We start from the raw sequence: 20,743 nt of genomic DNA, 5'->3' as shown, positions 1-20,743 counted from the left end.
TATTATTTTGATTCACACCATGAACATTACAACCAGTTTAATTCGTCCATGGAAAAGCACTAGTTTACCTTGAGATCGCCTCGCGCCCTGCTTTTTTGAACCCTAGCATGCACATATTCTTGGCATATTAATTTAGCGTGTAGGCTTCAAGTTCCTAGTTTACAAACATAAAAGTTGGTGGAGATGGCTAATCTTTGTTCCCCAACAGTCCCTTTACGTTTAAAAAAAATTAAGTATTCAGTTCTGTTTGCCCCCCCCCCCCCCCGAAAAGCAAAACAAAACATTTAAGTTTCTTAACTTTTTCCTGGGACGAGGAGCGGTGCAAACTGAAAGATACAGTATTCTTGGAATGAAGAAGCAGCCCCCTCCCTGGGCTCCTTTTAGAGCTGATAGGTCATTTATTATTGGAAGTGAAATGGTATAAACAATTCTCTCGCTCTTTTTTCCCTTGTTAACAGCAACTTTCATTGTTAGAGAGAGGAGAGAGAGAGAAGCCTTGTTGGTTGACGTCACTTGGTTCATGAAGCCTTCGCCTAGAAGTGAAGCTGCTGAACAAACCTTGAGAAGAATCATCTCCTGCTTCAATCTGCTGCTGGATAGGAACTAATCAGAGAGAGAGCGGCGGAAGACGGGGACGGAGGGAGCCAGGGCGTCCGCGATCACGGCTCTCACCTCCACTCCAACTCCCTAGACTTTCTTGCAGAAATTATAAGAGAAATAAGGAGGCGGTGGGGATTCCGAAGAGCTTAACCCGCACCCGGGAAGGGCGAAAACCCCTTCCCCCGCAACTCAGTTGGAAAGTGAAGGTGAGTTTGAGAGCCGGGGTGTGAGGGTGCGGGAGAGGTGGGTTCCGGGCGGAGAGCGGCGGCTGCGGGCTGGAGCCCTCCCGAGGCGCCCGCCGCTGTTTACCCGCGCCGCCCGGTGTGTCTCTTTGTTGTGCGGACTGCGACGCAGCGGTGGCTCTGGGGTCCCGACTAGAGTCCCGGGCGGAGGGCGCGGGGCGCCGGGCCCTGGTCCCGGGCGGGGTGGGGGTGCGGGCTCTTCGGAACGGAAACTTTGCTGGGAGTGCGGGCGCGGGCGGCCGGGGCCTCGTCCCTCCATTGTGCCCGCCGCCCTCGCCGCCGGCCTCGCGGCGTCCTCCAGCCCGGCCCGCCGCGGCGCCCCGCGGGGCAGTTCCCGAGGCGCCGGGCCCTGGCCGCCTCCGCCTCCGCCTCGGCCCCGGGCCCGCAGCCTCGCGCCCGCCGACCCGCGCCAGGCCGCCGGGACCTGGAGCCGGGTGGGGGTGGGGCCGCGGCCCCGGGCGGCGGGTACGGGCGGCTCGGCTCCGGGCGGGCTCCGGGCGTCCCGGGGCCGCGGCGGCCTGGCGGGCTGGGCTCCCCGTCCTCGGTCTCCGCGCCCTCCCCCGCGACGCCCCGCTCCCCTCCCCAGAGTAGTTCCGCGAACCCCAGAAATGGGATCGGGAAAGGCTGGGAAGTGTGCCGAGACTCGGAGCCGGCCCGGGGGTGGGGGCTGCCTCCTCTTCCCCTCTCCGTGTTTATCTTTTGTGTGTTGTTTCCTTGTGAAGAGAGAAGCAGCTGCAGTCCGTGGCCGAGTTGTTGAATTTTATCCCTTTGTGTATATTACAATATCCTCCATTTTTCCCCCTGCCCTCTAAACAACAAGCGTTTCGCCATCTTGGGCAATTTTTATTCCCAAGTCTGTCTGTCTCTTTTAATTTTTAAGGAAGGGAAAGAAGCCCTAGAAATGCAAAAAGTGTGCCTGGATAAGGCTCAAAGTTTAGGAACGGTTCAGGGGGCCATGTGACGTCATGTAAACTTTTATCAAGAAAATTTCCCCAAAGTGGGTTTTTTTTTTTTTTTTTTTCCTCAAAATTTTCTCGTTTTTCGGAATCGTGTAATTTAAGAGTCTAGTGATAAGTTGGATAGTTTATTTTTGTATTTTTCATTCAGAACGGATCGCAAAACCCTCCATGTTTGGTAACAAGTGGAAGATTTAAAAGGAAAAAAAAGATCGAAACTTTTACTGTGCCACTTAGTATTCACTGAGTTTTGTGCAGGAGGGTTTTCTTTAAAATTTCAAGTGGGTTTGTAACAATATAGCTCTTTTCTTACGAGGTCCCACAGATCTCACAAACTGAGCTATACATCACTTGGGGTATGTACCTCCCCTTTTATAATTGTGTCCTCCCCTTTTCGTGATATTTACATTTTAAAAGAACTATACGGAATATCAGAATATTCAGAGTCTGGATACTTTTACATCTTCGTAGTGAATATTAAAGTCAAAGGGCTGGCAAAAAATGTAGTTTAGCATATAAAAGGCAGAATTAACTTTAATAGATAATTTACAATCTTTTGATGTAAACTTTATTAACCATCATAAAAATAATGATTAAAAACTACAATTTAAATTTGTTTGTCTAAAACAGTTTTTCACACCCCCCCCAAAAAAGTTGAGCTGGTCACATGACCCTACTTAATGATACACTCACTGAGGAGTATATAAATAGGCACAGTAAATTGAATGGGAAAGCGTAATTCTGTCTCCAGTAGTCATTTTCAGTCAGCATATTTACATCTCTTCTAACAGGGACGTGAAACTGTCTGTATTTAATTTGCATTCCCTTTGTCTTCTGGGTTGGGGAAAAAACAGTGCCTACAATGAACTTAAAAAAAAAAAGCTAATAGAAAACTACTAACCACCTTAAGGAGATTGTCTAATATTGTCTAATATACGAAAACTTCCATTGTAAATGGTATGTTTTAAGTGTCTGTAGAATATTCTACACGGTTTTCTGCTATTTACTCAGAAATTTGCTGCATGTAAAATGCTACATAGAAACCTTAACTGAATTGAATGTCTGGTATTTAGTGAGTTATAGGTAGGTGAAAATGTTTAAATAGTTAAAAGCACATAGAACAGATGGCTCTAAATTATACATGCAACAAAGGACTAGAAGACTTGGCAGATTATAAATGGGAGCAACAGAGGATAAGCAGTTTAAGAAAATGGTAGTTAAGGCCGTTGCTGTCTCACACCTATTGTAAACACTGCTGCACAGTCAATAATTCAGACGACACTACGGCATTTGTGTGTCTCAGTAGAAAAGTAAGATTTTACAAATATTTGCAGTAAATGCTGAAGGTAAAGTGTATTTAACGTCGGTGACAAAATTTTTATTTTTTTAGGAAATCAGGTTGTGTGCTTTTAAAACAGGAAGTTATTTATCACAACTTAGTATGTTCATATAATGGTTTTTAGAGAAACAGGGCTAGGTACATATTTTAAAATCTAGATACTGATTTAAATCTGCAATGTTGTTGGTTAAACTAATGTATTGACTGGGCTAAGCTAGTGCATTCACGCTTTATACTGGGGAAAATGGGGCCTTAGCTGCTCAGTCTTGGCAAATGCATTGATTACACGGCCTCATTTACTAAACAGTGGGAAGTGAGAGAGTATATTTTAGGTTTCATGCTTGAGTTTTGTACATAACACTATGATTTGACTTGCTGAATACAGTTTACTATTTATTTATAAATGTCAATATTTTGTGTAATTCTGGTCTTTCTGGAAGAATCAGAGTGTTATATTTAGCTTTTTCAAAAGAATGGAATATCTTAAAAAGTATTGGACTTAGCAGAAATTTGCCTTTAGTGTATATCAGCCACTCATTTAAAATGCATGGAAGCTGTAAGGGAAAGCTAGGGATTCTGACCGAGCTGCCCTTTCTTCTCTTTGTTTGCATGTTTATTATAGAGTTGCAGTGGAAAGGAGCAGATGTTTTGCCAAACATCCTGATGTGTTGCTTTTTCTTATGGGAGTGCATAGCTGCTCCTTCTGATGCATCAACTTGACAGCTGGTTGATTTCATGGAGCTGCTAAGAAGCCATTAGTGGTGTCATTGAATTGAAACAGAACAGTCACTCCCAGCTTGAACTGCAATTGTTAATGTCTTTGTTGCTACTTTTGTGTTACTATACAAGACGTGGGATACCACAGTTGCACAGAAGTTCAAGGTTTCTGTCTTATCTCCTTGAGTAAGTGGAAGGTTGTACATTAGACCTTGATGACTCACAGGTGTAAAGATTTCATACAAGAAAGGGGTTCGAAATCCTAGTTTCAGAGTGATTGAACTAGTCTTTCTTAGAAAACTACTAAAAAAAAAAAAAAAGAAAAAAAGAAAAGAAAGGTGGAATAGTCATAAAGTGGTATTGACCCCTGTAAGAAATTAGGTAATCAGGGTTCACTGATTTTTTTTTAATATACTTAATTTCTTAAGGGATTAATCAAATTGTCTAGTAAGTATTTTAGGAGTTTTTTAAATTACAGAAAATTAAATATTTTGAGTATAAAGTTTTAAAATATTGTGGTTTACTTAACAAATATTAGCTCAGTTGGCTTAACGTTTCTTTAAACTTCTACTGTAGGAAATGATCAGAAAAGAAATAATTATTGGAGAATAGACCATTCAGCTTGTAATTTTCTAACCAGGCCAAAATTCATAAGACTTTAAAAATTTATAAGGCTGTGTTCTAAATTATTCTCCTACTAGCTATTTAATGATGTCTTAAACTGAAATCATGCTTTTGTCTAGACACAGCGTTCTGTTTGTTTCGAGAGGCAGGGTCTTGCCTGTAGCTTCTTGCTGGCTTCCACCAGGGCCTTTCCTTGGCTTCCTGAGGGCTGGCATCACAGGCTTTTGTCACTTCTACCTGTGGCTTCAGCTCTCCTGTGACTTAGTATTCCGACTGCATCACTAGTGCGGTGGTGCCTGAGCTTTGTACTTTTTCTAATTACCGGCATAGTTTTGTTGGTAGGAGGAGAAATAAGAAGGAGCAAAGGGTAGGAATAAAGGGCAGTGGTCACAATAGACAGAGGTATGTTGTAAGAAAACTGGATGAAAACAACCGATGGTGGTGTCAGAATGCAGTGTATTTTATTATTTTTGAGACCTTTTAAAATCCCAATACTTACAGATATTTTTCAAAGTTTTAGATCTTAATAATAAATACTTAAAATGTAAAATTGATCATTGGAAGACATGAAATAAGTCCTATTAAAAAATCTCCCTGTTTAAAAAAAAAAGACTTTCTATAAAGTGGTGGTGCATGCTTCTAATGCCAGCCCTCTGGGTCTCCAAGTCTGAGGCCAGCATGACCTACAGAGTGAGTTCCAGGTCAGCCAGGGCTCCAGAGAGAAACCCTGCCTCAAATAAAACAACAGAAAATGACTTCTGTATAATATGAGCAAATTTTCCTATGACACTCCTCTGAGTGATTCTGGGATCATTTCCTCAAGTACTAATCGAATGGAGTCTTTGCTTTTAGGGAAGTCAGGCATCACTGTCACTAAAGTTAAGAGTTTATCTTGAGGCAATACAACACCCTAGTCTTTTCGAATTGTAGCCATAAAGTTTCTTAAGCAAATTATTCTACTGAATTAAACTGTGTGGATCTCATTTTAAAAGATTTATATTATTTCTAATTGTGTGTATTGTATATGAGTGTGGGTGTGGGAGTGGGATTTTGTGCAGGTAAGTGTAGCCTTCCCCCACCCCCACCCTCTACCTCTAGACCAGAAGAGTCAGATTTCCTGGATCTGGAGGTACAAGCTTTTGTGAGCCACCCAGTATAGGTTCTAGAACTAAATACAGGCCCTCTGAGTTGCTGAGACATCCCTCTGGCCCCGTGACTAGCTTCTGAAGAAACATATTTACTTAACAGGTGTTTGTGTCAGGGTACATAACAAAATTATGGTGAATTGAGTTGTTATTACTTATTTAGAGACACATGAAGGTTTAGCTCAATGTCAGAGGCAGTGTAGAGGTTGCAGCAGGCACCCTGCTCTTTGAGTAGATTTCAGCATGATATTGTTAAGGGAGGGCAATGCTGGGCAAGTCTGTTCGAGTTTAAACTTGAATTCACATATGCTTGTGTTGCTCAAGTTACTTTGAAACTATGTCTGGCTAATAATGGTGATAATGCACACCTCTAATCCCAGCACTCGGGAGACCGAGGAAGGCAGGTCTCTGGATTTGAGGTCAGCTTGTTCCAGGATAGCCTGAAAGCCAGGGCCACACAGGGAAACCCTGTCTCAAAACAAAAACAAAAACCAGAACAAAACAAAACAAAAAAAAAACCCCACCTAAAATTGAAACAAAACCAAAATAATATATGGGAAATAAAAATATTTATTTTATTTGCAAAATCAGAGTCATAAAATATTGGGAACATCTGCTGGAAGCAGGAATATTAAATGAATTTATATGATTTTAAAATCTGCCTTGAGTTTTGTTTGCTTTGTGACAACTCAAGAGTTTGAGGTATAACATACTTAACAGTTAAACTTAAAACTTGCTGTTCATTATGAAATTTTAATGTCAGCTAAGCATCTAGTTTTTAATAGGCGTTTATGGCAGTGTGAGGTGAAATAGTTTTATCTTCTACTTTGCTTTTATTATATATTTTTGAAAATGAAGTTGTTTTAAAAATACTTTTTATATAAGGCTTGACATATAATTTTGGCTTTCGAATAATGTTCATTTAAATAGAAATTGCTGAGCAGTAAGGATAACAACAAAGGTAGTATAGATATGAAGCCTTACTAATCTTGTTTGTGTAGTTTATAATGTAAGAAACATGTGCATATGATTTGAAGATGCTCTCTGCCCTGGAACTTTACTTATATGTCTACATGATTGTGTTTTTTTCTTTTTTCTTTCTTTTTTTTCCATTTTTGTTTTTTCCTCTTAGCACTTTCCTACAAACATGCACTCATTAATCAAAGACCGTGCACTCCTGCTGAGGGCAGAGAGGTTCATCAAATTGGCAGTCAGCTTGGTGTAAAGAACGAACGGTGTGCTGAAGCTCTTAACTCACTGGGACATAAATAAATCTAAGGTCTTTGTATGCAAACCCTGGAGGTTAATACTGTATAATTCAGTGTCCTGTCTTTGTTTTTATGATTGATGTTTTTAAATGTTTCAAGCTTAGTGCAAATCTTCTAGTAGATCAGACCTGCCTATCTGATTGGCTGTGGTGAGGAAGCATTAGGTTGTCAGAAGGACTTTTAAGTATGCTGCAGAGATTTTGATTTTTTTTTACCCTGCAAGATCATTGTCATATTGCGTGAGCTGTTATAGGAATGTACCAATGATTGACATTCCCTGCTGTGATAATGGACCCAGTGCATGAAATGCCAATAGTTTGGTCCTATTTGTTCGGAAGCTTCCTGCTATTTGTATCCTTAACAGAGCTAACATGGAGAACACGCAGAACTACTGGGATTTCTTGGTAGAAATAGTGCTGGGATTCAGCTTTAACATGAATTGGTTGCATATTCATAATTTAAGAACAGCTGGTTACAGCAAGCACATAGTCATTTGCAAGCTATTATAAACCATTCCACTCACATGGGGGCCGTGCTTGCTGATTTTTTTTTTTATTGATCTACCTGCATTTAAAATCTAGTCACTGCTGCCACAGAAGCTCTTCATTTTAGCTGTGTTTGCAACACACAACAGCTTCAGTTTTAAATAATCTTTTTAAGTTGGATTCTGAATAAAGCACAGGACTTAGGATGAAACAAGTACAGAAGGTTGTATTGTATCCGCAAAATAGTTACTTTTGTCTAAAACCAGCCAGCTACCTAAAGAAACGTAAGTTGTACAGTTACAAGTAGTTTGAGAAAAAAATAGATGGATATCAATTACTTTGTACAACAATGTTTTCTTATGTAGAAAGGAGGTAGTACTTTCAGCTCATAGGTATAGTGTAAGAACAAGATGAGAGGCTTGGCTGGATTTTGTAACTGGATTAGAATAATGTGAAGGCTATACAGCTGCTCTAGTTTTTTGGAAGGATGAGTAAGTAGTCTTTATTTTTGCTTTGAGGGGCTCTTATGAGTTTTAAAAGGTAACTGTTAATCTAGCTTTCAAAGCTTCCTGTGCCTTGACACTTATAACTATAAGCAGAAAAAAGGAAACAACCTCAGCATCCCAAGCTCCTAATAAGAGTGGGAGGAACTTTCCCATGTTCAACACCAGTTTATTTATCCTTTTAGGAGTGACAGGGAGGAGTGCACTGCTTTGTATATGTTAAAATAAATGTATATATGAGGGATGATGCTGTACCCTGAGCCTTCCACACGGCATGGCAGTGTCTTCACACGTATGTGTGCGTGCAGAATGTTGAAGTAGGGGTTCACATGTCGAGGTTGAGAAACAGTCCTAAGAGTGTGTTTTACTCCTTGGTCTCACAAATGACTGGATGTGTTGGTAATACAACAGAATATAAAGCCAGGTTTAATCCAGATGGCAGTAGGTTGTTCTTTTTTTTCCTAAGTAATAAATTCAAAGGTTATGAAGGACACAGCATTACATTTTAGTTTTGAGTTACAAATGTTATGCATTTAAATTGCCATTATTGAAATTAGTCATTTTGTGAACTATTCTGTCCTTTCTTTCCCTTCAGACAATTGTGCTTTCAGATATTTCTCTGGTCCACAAACAAGCAGAGGAAAGAAAAGGATTTTGTTGTAGTTTTGTTTTGTTCTGGGATTGTCCCCAGGGCTGTGGGCAGGTCGAAGGCTATAAGCCCCGCCTTCTTCCTTAGGTTCAGTTTTCCTTCCTTCAGTTTTCCCCAGCTTTTCACCAAGATGAAGGGTTGGAAGTTTGCCTTCCAGTTCTCCTTACACAGGTAATTGTAAGGAGCAAAGAAGAAGGTGAGATAATCAGGAAAATGAAAAATTTAGCATTCTCTTGAAAAATGAGTGGACTCAGCATTAGCCACAAGAGAATTTTTAAGTACTTGCTTGTAGGTTTATTTTTTAATTTTTTTTAATATGAGCACACTGTTGCTGTCATCAGACACACCAGAACTGGGCATCGAATCTTATCACAGATGGCTGCTGGGTTTTGAACTCAGGACCTCTGGAAGAGTAGTCAGTGCTCTTAACCACTGGGTCATCTCCCCAGTCTTGCTTGTAGGTTTATGTTAAGGCGATACATGATTGGACAGTGGAGAGGTAGACGGGGAAACAGACTGGAGGAGCAGAAGAGGAGACAAGAGGTGGAGATTGAAGGAGAGAGATTCCGGAGGCAACATGGAAGCCATTGTGTATGTTTCTCTCTGCATCTCTAGCTTGATGAGATTATTATTTCTAAGGGTTTCTATGGGTCTACTTATCTCATATAGATAGGCAGTTTATATCCTTGTCCATTGGTTGTAAGCTTATTGTATAGAGGGTTTGTGGATTGAGAATTTAGCATATAAGCCTGTTTAATAAGTTTAATAAGTTAGTTAGCATATAAGCTGTGGAGTCATGCTTGTACCGGGCAGTGGAGGAAAGGAACACGCTGGGCTGGTCGTATCCACCCGGGAACAGAAGCAACAGGGGCAGTGGAGTGAACCGCACCTGAGTTCTTAGAGGTGGCACGGAACACCAAGTTAAGAGATCCCAGCAGTGCCAGATGGCCAGCGGGAGCCGGCAAAGCATGGGATAAAAGATTAAGCAATCTTTAATATTTACCGCAACACTTACTATACTTTATTGTTCTAGTAATAATAGAGGAAAGAGAGGAACTACTTTACTTCTCTTAAGTTTGTTTTTGAGCACTCTGTCTAAGCATGCATTTGGAAAGCTATGGATAGAAGTTTAACAAAAGTTTAACAGAAGGCATGCAGATGTGCGAGGGATCAGGGCCTGTTGTGCATGCCTGGCCCTCTGAGTGGGTTCTGAACTCTGGTCCATCCCATGGAGGAAGCATGACATAGTGGGCATGTAATCCCAGGATTCCAGTCAGAAGATAGAGTGCGCAGCACAGTGACAGAAACCAGAGACCCTGCCTCAAAGCAAGGTGGACGAAAGGCACCAACTCCTCCATGTTGCCTTCTAACCTCCACACAGAAGCCTCTGTGACTGATACACGCTTGACTACAGTTTTACACACAATACATCGTTTTTTTGTTTTTGTTTTTTGTTTCTTTTTTTTTTTTTTTTTGTGTAGCCCTGGCTGTCCTAGAACTCACTTTGTTAGACCAGGCTGGCCTTGAACACAGAGATCCAACTGCCTCTGCCTCTACAGCACTGGGATTAAAGACTCCAGTCTCCCACCCAGTTTAAACACAGTAAGTCTTTGAAAAATCAGAATAGGAGAGAGAGGGATGGCTTCTGGTTGAAATAATTTTTAAAGTCTGGTTCAGGTAGCACTGAATTAGTCTAGAAGAGTGAATGAACAGTGATACTCAGTGGTCAGAAAGGACCCAACCAACAAAAGGATGGCTGTAGGAGCCAAGCCTCTGTTAAGCAAACCCATCAAAGCTCTCCCACTGGGAACCCTGGGGGTAGTTTTGCAACTTACTTTGAGATTATCTCAACTTAAACCTTTTTTTCCACTAGGAAGATGATATCATGGGAACTTTCCCTTCTTCCTCTGCTTTCAAAGTTGACTGGCTTTCTCTGAAGAAAGTGGGTTAATGAGTCAAGCTTTTCAGAGATCGGCTTGACTGTGCAGGGCACATTAAATGCCACGGAGCAGCAGCGGTTTTTTCTCTCAGAGGTGTTTTGTCATTTTATGATTAACAGAGTTCCTCCCTTTTCTCTCCTTCTCCTCTGCTTTTGTCATTCTTTTTATTTCCTTTTTTAATCTACTGCTTGTACCTGCTACGGAGAGCCAGCATAGTGAGGAGGCACGAGACCCTTTTCTCCCCTTGGTGGGGTCCCGCTAACATCCCGAGGGAATTTGATGACACTAACTTGAGAAATATTTCTCTTTCTTTTAGGCAGACTAGCTGAGCAGCCCATCATAGCTACCCATAAGGACCAAGGCAGTAAAACCTAATCCTTACTTTCAGAAACCAGAAATCCCATTACAGAGACCATGAGGGCCAGCGAGATGACTCAATGGCTAAAGGTTCCTGTCACCAAGTCTGATGACCTGAGTTTGATCCCCAACAGCGACTCCTTTAAGTTTTCCTTCAACCTCTACATGTGTGCATGTGTACACACATACAGGCAAACAAAACAAGCGGCGCACTAGAAAATCAAGAACGAGCACTGCAGAAGGGAAGAGTCACCAGACTCTCCAGTACAAAGGTTTGGAAGCCCCATCCATTGTCTTCATCCTTTGGTCAAGGAGGAGAAGGTGGAGCTTGGGGCGTGGTGACCGCTCCCTTTTCTGGACCTTCCAAAAGCCTCTCTGTAGCCTTTGCTGAGCCCACCAAACTGCAGGAGTGTAGGGAGCATATGCAAATGTCTTTACAGTATGTGTGAAGTGCAAGGTATGGGAAAGGCCACTAGAATGTCGAGTAGAATTCTACATTTAATTTTTTGGTATCCCAGGCTGGTCTTGTACTTGGCACTCCCTTCCCTCATGAGTATAGAGATTTACTTTCTTCAAATCAAGTGTCCAATGGCTTCAATGCCTTGATTTGTGTTTTTCATACCTTTATGAAATACTTTTTTTAGCTACTTAAAATTTTCTTTTTTTTAAAAAAATGTTTGTATGTTTGTATTTGAGTGTATGTACATATGTGCTACATGTGGAGGTCAGAGGACAGCTGCAAGTATCACCTCTTAACCCATGTCCACCCTGGAGATAGCAGTGCTGGTTCATTACTGCATATGCAAGGCTAGCCTGCACCAAAGTGCTAGCCTGCACCGAGCTTCTTCTGTCTTGCCAGTCCCTGCCTGTCAGCTGCCCATGGAACCCTGGGGCCACAGAGAATGCTGTGAGTGAGGAAGAAGAAAATTTGGAATATAAAGCAACTTGGAAAAGAATGAACGTATTAGCCAGGCTGTGGTGGCCCATGCCTTTACTCCCAGCAAGTTCCAGGACTGCCAGGGCTATAGAGAAACCCTATCTTGAAAATCCCGACCACCTTACTCCCAATAAACAAAACAAAACAAAACAAAACAAAAACAGCACTAAAAAGGCAACTGCAGTCATGATGCTGGATACTCAGACTTAATCCCAGAACACTTAGTGAATCTACTGAGGAAACTCACATTTCAGACACACATATAGTTGACAGGTGTGAGGTACGCCAATGAGAAAGATGTACATCAGAATTAAGCATGTTTTCACTTAATTTTTATTAACGTAAATTCTATAAAGCACACGCCTTTACTGATAGCTTTGCACAGTTCTGTGATACACCTTGATATATGGCCTTCTGTGTTACCCTTCCACTCCTACATCTACCCTTCCCACTGGCTCTTTCCCCACCTACTTTGATGCCTTTTAAAAAATTCATTCATTCATTCATTCATTCATTCATTCATTCATTCATTCATTTTTAAAGGCAGGCTTCTCTGGGTAGCCCTGGCTGTTCTGGAACTTGCTCTGTAGGCCAGGCTGACCTTGAATCCCGAGATCTGCCTGTCTCTGCCTCCCCAGTGCTGGGATTTTGCACCACCACTGCTTGAAGTCCAACAGTCAGTTTTATCTCTTCAAGAAGTCAGATTTGGGTTTGTCTCCTTCCTGGTTTTGGACTGCTGATGTCTGTGCCACCATGCCTGGCCCACTTTCATGCCTGTGAGCCATAGTGCCCTCAGAGTCTCAGTCCTCCCACCTGCCTTCTGCCAGCTGGGATTTCAGGTGCATGCCATTCACAGGAGAGTCTCATGTCTTGTTTTCCATCTAGATTCTGTATGAGTTAAAATGTTACATTCTTCTGGATATAGTGTATTTCACTCACTACAGGCTCAGTTCTATCTGCTTTCCTGTAAGTGACATGACTCTGTTCTTTGTAATGTAAGAATGCATCATTACATTTCTATATCACATTTTCTTTAGCATTCAGCTTTTCGGTGCATATACCTTGACTGTAGAGTATAGAGCCTCCACTATGGCTCTCTCATGCTGGCGGCGATGCCTGGGAGTGTGCGCTTGACAATGATACGGGTGGCTCTCATCTCATGGTATGTTTTCTGGTAGGTTTTTGAGGAACCTCTGTGGCAATTTCCATAATGACTACAATTTACATGCCTACCAACAGTGTGGAAAAAAGTCCTTTCCTGCAGCCTTGCCAGCCTTTGTTTCTGTCTGCTTGGAGAAAGGCATTCTGACCAGGGTGAGAGAATCTTACTGTAGTTTTGTCTGCATTTCTCTCATGGCTAAGTGTGTTGAACACTCTGTCATATAGTCTTTATGTTCAGAATTACTGTGGCTGTTTGGATCCTTCTGTGCTTCTGTGTGGATATTATGACCTTTTCCTTTTTATGAGAGATGTCGTTATATTTTGAAGAAATTGCATTATTTCCGTAGCTCAACTTGGCAATCGGGTGTTTTTGTGGTACTAATTCTCCTTCACATGGTTATCTTAGGTCCTTCCATCCTGCGGTGACTTCTTCCTTTTCCCTCAGTGTCTTAGAGTTTGCAGTGCCAATGTCTTTTGCCTGCCTGGTTATATTCATGCCGGTTTTTGAGGCTCTTGTACATAGGATTGCTTTCCTGGTCTCCTTCTGAGCATGCACAGTATTGTTTATGTAGCAAACGCACTGAGTTTTGTGTTCACTTTGTCCTCTGCGACTTTGCTGAAAGTTATGTCTGAAATCCAAGGGTTTCCTGGAGGAGGCGTCAGAGATGTTTTCAGTGTGGAGCACTTTATGTGCAATTAGGGGTAATTTGACTCCATCCTTCCTTCTTTGTATTGCCCATCTCTTCTTGCTTTTTGTTCTGTCTAAAGATGTAACACCTGTGCTAAGAGTGGAACAGTAGGCCACTTCTCTTGTTTGAATCAAGAGCTTTAATTTTTTTCTTCATTTAGTATAGTGCTAGCTATAGGTCTGGTGTGTATGGCTTTTATGATATTGACATTTGGTATTTCTGTTCCTATATCCTTCAGGGATTGTTTTTTTTTAAATCATTAAAAGCAATCTGAGTGGTGGTGGTCTACACTTTTAATCCTAGCACTTGGGAGTGTGTAGAGGTAGGTGGATCTCTGAGTTCGAGGGCAGGCTGGTCTACAGAGAGAAACCTTGTGGGGTTGGAGGATGGCTGAGGAATCATTTTTTTTTTTCTGTATTTATAAGATGATTGAATGATTTATTTTTAAAATTTTATTTATTTTATGAATATGAGTACACTGTAGCTGTCTTCAGACACACCAGAAGAGGGCATCAGATCCCATTACAGATGGTTGTGAGTCACTGTGTGGTTGCTGGGATTTGGACTCAGGACCTCTGGAAGAGCAGCCAGTGCTCTTAACTGCTGAGCTCCTGCCCATACGATTTATTTTGTCCCTGGTTCTAATTATGTGCCTAATATGTTTATGATTTATATATGTTGAAGCAGCCTTATATCCTTTGAGTAAAATCACTTAAAAATTTTTGGCAATCATTTACTTGGTAGATGTGTGTGGTGTGTGTGTGTTGAAGGTGTCTATTCTCTCCTGCTCCAGACGGGTTCCAGAGATTGAATTTAGCTCCCGAGCTTCATAGCAAATGCCGTTACCCGAAAATGTTCATCTCACTGTCTCTGTCTCTGATGAGTTGGTCTTGATGCTCTTTTGATTAGTCGATAATAAGAGTAACATTTTCTCATGAGGTGCTGTTTTCCTTAAATCTGATTCCCTGTAAAGTTTTAGAGATTTGGGGTTGGAAAGGTGGCTCAGTGGTTAAGAGCACTTGGGCCTGACTCTGTTCCCAGCACCCACATGGCGGCTCACAGCTGCCTGGAACTCCAGGTCCAGGGCCTCTGCTGCAGTCTCCTGTCCTTTGCAGGCATGTGTATGTAGTGCACATATGCACTAAAGCATCATTATACAATTCAGAAATGTATTTTTAAATTTTGGTTTTTAGAGATATATTTTCTCTGTGTATCCTTGTTGCCCTCTCCCCTCCCCCAAACATAATTGTCTTTTTCCTTTCTTTTTAATGGAAGCTGACTTTAAAATAGTTAATTTGGCTTAAAAACCTACCTCATAGGTGGCTGTGTGTAAGACATTGACATAAGTGAGGACAGCTCTGTGGTTCTCTGTGGTGTGGGCCCCACGCTTCTTCCACCAGCAGCGCTGTGTCTCTGTGTAGGTTTCCTCTGTGGTAGTCACACTCAGTCCACAACCAGACACGGAGGACAAACTCTTCTCTTAATCGTGGTCAAAGCTGAGCTTCATGATCTCATCTTAGACTAAAAACTGTCTTCACTATTCCAGTTTTATAGAATGTTCTTACTTTATGGATATTTTTGCCCATAAGCATGTGTTATGCATATGTGTGAGTGCGACCATGTGTGTGCATGTGTATGTGGAGGCCAATGAACAGCTTTGGGAAGTCGATTCTCCTACCACCTCAGCAGTGGGTTTCAGGTCAGTGTGCTCGTGAACCGCTTCGCCAGCTTTACCGTTGTTCTTCCAAAGACGTGGTGTTCTTGCTGCCGTCATCCGATGTAGACTCTAGCTTCTTTGTGGGTCTTACTGCCTCAGCCCAGCTTTGTCGGTTTGTTTTCCATGTATATCCCAGAAACATCATTCCTTAGTGAACCTCAGATGTGTAAGGCTTTAGGAGCGCGTTAGCAGGCTTGGTCACTTGATGAAAGTATTTGCTGTGCAGATGTAAGGTCTCAAGTTCAAATTCTTTGAGCCTACGTACAGAGTCACGCAGGGTCACAGTGCACCTTGTAACACTAATGCTGTGGCTGGAGACAGAGATTCCTCTCAGGTGCAGACCTGCCTCCATGTGAGTGCGTGAGCATACACGCATGGCCACCACACACATGAGCATGCACACACATGGCAACCACACACATGAGCATGTACACACATGGCAACCACACACATGGCAACCACACACATGAGCATGCACACACATGGCATGCACACACATGGCATGCACACACATGACATGCACACACATGAGCATGCACACATATGAGCATGCACACACATGGCAACCACACACATGAGCATGCACACACATGGCAACCACACACATGGCAACCACACACATGAGCATGCACACACATGGCATGCACACACATGACATGCACACACATGAGCATGCACACATATGAGCATGCACACACATGGCAACCACACACATGGCAACCACACACATGAGCATGCACACACATGGCATGCACACACATGGCATGTACACACATGGCAACCACACGCATGAGAATGCACACACATGGCAACCACACACATGAGCATGCACACACATGGCAACCACACCCATATGCATACAACAAACAAACAACAAATGCATAGTAATGCAAAATCTAAACCCATATTTATGAAATTTTGGTTTTAGAGTTTGTATCATATAAACCTAAGCATATTCTAAGCATAATCAAGATCTACCTGCCTTTGCCTCCTAAGTACTGGGATTAAAGGCATGAATCACTGTTACCGGCTTTTAAAACAATTTTAACTTTAACGTTTGTTCAAAATTACCTCTTATTTATAAAGGTATAATGTTCAGGTACAGCACAGTATTGATACTTCTGATTAATTCTTTTAAGTGAAATAAATACGCCTGAAGTTGATAAGCTGTTTTAAGCAAAGACTTTTGGTAGTAAATTTGAATTTGCAATTGGCAGATTTGATTGTTTCTATTAAGCACATAGCAAACACAACAAAGCTAGCAAAGCTGAGTTAGGAAACAAAGCATGTGCTGGGGTTTCCCTGAAGATGGACCCTAATACCGCACTCACGCCAAACATGTGCTCCACCACCCAGCTGTGTGCTCAGCCCACATGAAATCACATAAGGCTTCAGTAGTAATAGTTTTTAGTTTTGAGAATCTTTTGAATCCCCTTTTAATTCCAGTTATAATATCACTGTTAAGGTATTGATTATTAATAAGTTAAATGTAGTGGGCTTTAAAGTTTAATATGAAATTTTAATACAAATGCAGAAATTGTGGAGCAAAGAATGATAATAATAATAATAATAATAATAATAATAATAATAATACAATTATTAAAACATTCATGTTCTGTCAGGTGTGGTGGCTTACACCTGAAATCCCAGCACTTGGGATGCTGAAACAGGAGAATTGCTGTGAGTTTTACACCATCCTATCCTATCTGCATAGTAAGTTTCAACCAGCCAGAGCTACAGTGTAAGAATCTTGTCTCTCAAAACAGAAAGGAGGGCATAGAGCAAGGGCCTCGTGGTTAAGAGTGCTTTCTGCTGTTCCAGAGAGCCTGGGTTTAGTTCCAAGTGCCCACCCGGTGTTGGCCCCAGGCATGCACGTGGCGTACTGATGTACATTCAGGGAAAACACTCACACACATAAAATTTAAATTTTGCAAATAGAAAGAGAAATGCTACTTCAAGTTCAAAGCCAACTAACAAGTAGATGTTGTTTTAAAAAATATGCCATTTTTAAAATGAGTTTTATTGAAAAAGGTTAAAGTCTGCAATTAGAAAAACAGAAAGGAAGGAAAAAGCAGAGGGAGGAAAGCATCCCAGTTCTGAGTATTAAATCTGACTTACTCATATTTAAAATAAAAACTTTGTGAGTTAGAATAGCAATAGTGACTTCTGTCAAAAACATGCTTCCAATAGATATAGAGAAGTAAACGTTTATTTAAGCCAGTAATGCTCTGTTTGTTGAGTATTTTGAGAGTCTCATGCAGCAGAGTCTGGACTTGAATCTTACATTTTCTTATGCTTTCAGAATTTGTTATTGTTTTAAAACTAGTTACACATCTGTAGTTGATCTCTTTGTTTTTATTAAAAAAGATTTATGTATGAATGTATGAGTATAGTATTGCTGTCTTCAGAGTGTTGCTGTCTTCAGACATACATCAGATCCCATTACAGATGGTTGTGAGCCATCATGTGGTTGCTGGGAATTGAACTCAGGACCTTTGGAAGAGCAGTCAGTGCTGTTAACTACAGAGCCATCTCTCCAGCCCCTGTTTGTTTGCTTTGAGACAGGTTCTCACTATGTAGCTCTGACTTTTCTGGAACCTCCTGTAGACCAGGCTGGCCTTGAACAACTGAGCTCCGCCTGCCTCTGCCTGCCAAGTGCTGGGATTAAAGGTGTCACTATGCCCAGCTGATAGATAACTAAGCACTGTTTTAGTTAAAAAAAAAAAGTCAGTCTCTTGGGTGTAAACAGCAGCGACTTGCCAATGACTGTGCACGTGCTTCAGTGTTTACAATCAGGAATTCATAAACCCAGGTTTCATCCTTGAATCCTTAACATCTGGCAGATATCTCCAGTCCCTACCTCCCGCGGCTCTCAATATCTTGGCTAGTGACAACCTTCTTTATTCTCAAAAAGAAAACCTCATGGTGGGTCAACAAGATCCCTTAGTGGATAAAAGGCACCTTTGCTACCAAACTTGGTAGCCTGAGTTTGAATCCTGGTACCCACATGGTAGAAGCAGAGAACTGAATGTACAGATTGTCCTCTGACCCCCACAAGTTCACTGTGGGTGCTTGATCTCCTTCCTTAAATGAGTGCGTGGAATACATTTCTCTTTACAAAGAAAACATGTGGGACATGCTGGCATATACCTTAATTATCACAACTCTTGGGGGGCATAGGCAGGTGGGTATCTGAGTTTAAGATCAGCCTTGTCTACAGAGTGAATTTTAGGGCTGTTATACATGGAGGCCCTGTTTTGAAAAGCAACAAACAACAAACTAGAAGGAAAAAATGTTATGGTTGACCTTCCCACACTCATATTTTTTTTACTTTTTGTACAACTTAACTATTCCCATATTCCACTTGAATCATATAAACAAATTATGGTGGCTGACCTTTCAAAGTGTATTCACATTCTGACACTTGATCATTACCTGTCACTTTATAGACAAGATATCACCACCACCACCATATCATTATCAGCTCACGATGGGGGCTCATGTCACCCTCTGGCCTTTGAAAAGGCAGGCCAAGAAATTCTTTTAAAATCAGTCAGATCACGTGCCTGTGTGCTCCACCCATCCTGAAGTTCTTTCAGTGACTTGAAAGGCTGGATGTATAGCTTTTCCCACTGTTTTGTTTCTCACACCACTGTTTATAGAGACTAAGATCTTGCTAAATATCGTTGGCTGGCCTTGGTTCTTGCTGTTCTCCTGCCCCATCCTCCGTTGTGCTAGGATGACAAGCAAGTGTCACCAAGTACACCTTCACTAGATTTCCTCATGTGTTTCCTAGCCAGCTATGGTAGTGAGACTAGCCATGGATTGTCAGGTCAGGTTTCAGACACATGTTCCTCTACGTTTGCATTCAGTATTCTTTTGTTACTTTCAAACTTGTTTCCATATATCCCTCAATATGACTTCCCCTTTACTACCCTAATGAGAATTGCAGACTTTCACTTTTGCATGCCTTTTTTTCCATTTTAATTTTTCTTCTGATGTTTGTTTCAAATATATTGATTGTTTTGTCATTTTTTGTTTACAGCAGAGTAGAACTTAGAAAGCAACAGTCACGTAACAGGTATAAATTGCGTTGTTTTATGGGATAGATATTTATTTACTTTATTTATTTATTTATTTATTTATTTATTTATTTATTTATTTAGCAACAAGGTCTCTCTATGTAGCCCTGGCTGCCTTGGAACTCTCTATATAGACAAGGCTAGCCTCTAATTCAGCTATTTGTCTACCTCTTTAAATGCTGGGATTAAAGACCTGAGCACCATGCCCAACCTGTAAAATTAGTAACTATCTTTATCCCACTTGATCCTAAGCTGAAGACTCTTCCCTTCCTCCATTAAACAGTGTCTAGATGTGCCTAGTGTTCTAGGCTGGCCTGGAACTCAGCATCTTCTTCCAGCCTCAGACACCTCAGTGCTAACACGACAAGTGTGTGCTAAGATGCCAGGCTTCAGTGTTGGCATAACTAGTGTGATCCACCCTCCCCAGCAATGCTAAGCTGCCAATGTGGCCAAGACTGTTTTTAGTGTTTTCTTTATTGTTTCCATTTCCATTTTAAATTCCTTCTTCAATTCTTTCATCTCTTTGGTTGTTTTCCTCTAGTTCTTTGATTTCTTAGAGTGTTTTTCGTGTTTCCTCTTTAAAAGCTATTTCTTTATGCTTTTCCTCCCATTCTTGTTTAAGTGAGTTATTCATGTTCTTCTCAAAGATCTCCATCATCATCTTAAGGGATGATTTCAGGTCTGAGTCTTCTTATTCTGGAGTGTTTGGCATTCCGCTGCTTGCTATGATGAGAGTTGAATTTGTTCCTTCACTGCTTAACACAAGGTGATTTGTATTGCACATATGCAATTTATCAAACAATGTGCTGTTTGTTTTATATGGATCATAGCAAAACAACTTGTCAGAATTTTTTTATGTGTTTAATTTTTTTTGGGTATTGTTGCTATATAGTCTGTAATTACTTAATATTTTGTTGTATTTTCAAATTGTATAGGCAATTCATGAGGAAATTAGATAACACTGAAAAATGTTCTTTGATTGAAATTTATTTGACTATTAATTATATGGAGTATATACCTTTTGCTAACTTTCTTTTTTTGAATAAGGCTTTAATAGTTGTCTTAGAAAGTCTTTATTCCAAGAAAGGAAGGAATAAATAAACAAGGAAAGAAAGAAAGAAAGAAAGAAAGGAAGGAAGGAAGGAAGGAAGGAAGGAAGGAAGGAAGGAAGGAAGGAAGCAGAGAGGTGGTGGCATGTACCTTTAATCCCAGTACTCTGGATTTCTATAAGTTCGAGGCTAGCCTAGTCTGCAGTGAGTTCCAGGACAGCCAGGGCTACACAGAGAAACCTCATCTCAAACAGTAGACAACAAAAAAGAAAGTCTTTACTTA

At 41.2% G+C, this 20,743-nt stretch overlaps 1 protein-coding gene across 7 annotated transcripts in view; it reads left to right on the top strand.

Annotated features, from left to right (window-relative positions):
* Positions 1-579: 579 nt before the first annotated feature.
* The window catches only part of BAZ2B (bromodomain adjacent to zinc finger domain 2B), a 207,854-nt gene continuing 187,690 nt past the window's right edge, over positions 580-20,743 (top strand). For all 7 annotated transcript variants that reach the window (XM_080927904.1, XM_080927901.1, XM_080927903.1 and 4 more), the window contains exon 1: positions 580-806. The gene's annotated coding sequence lies outside the window, so the exon portion shown is untranslated. The remainder of the gene's footprint in view (positions 807-20,743) is intronic.

The sequence above is a fragment of the Micromys minutus genome (genome assembly GCF_963924665.1).
Source record: "Micromys minutus genome assembly, chromosome: 13".
Lineage (NCBI taxonomy): Eukaryota > Metazoa > Chordata > Mammalia > Rodentia > Muridae > Micromys > Micromys minutus.
This window is presented reverse-complemented; position numbering and strand designations above follow the sequence as displayed.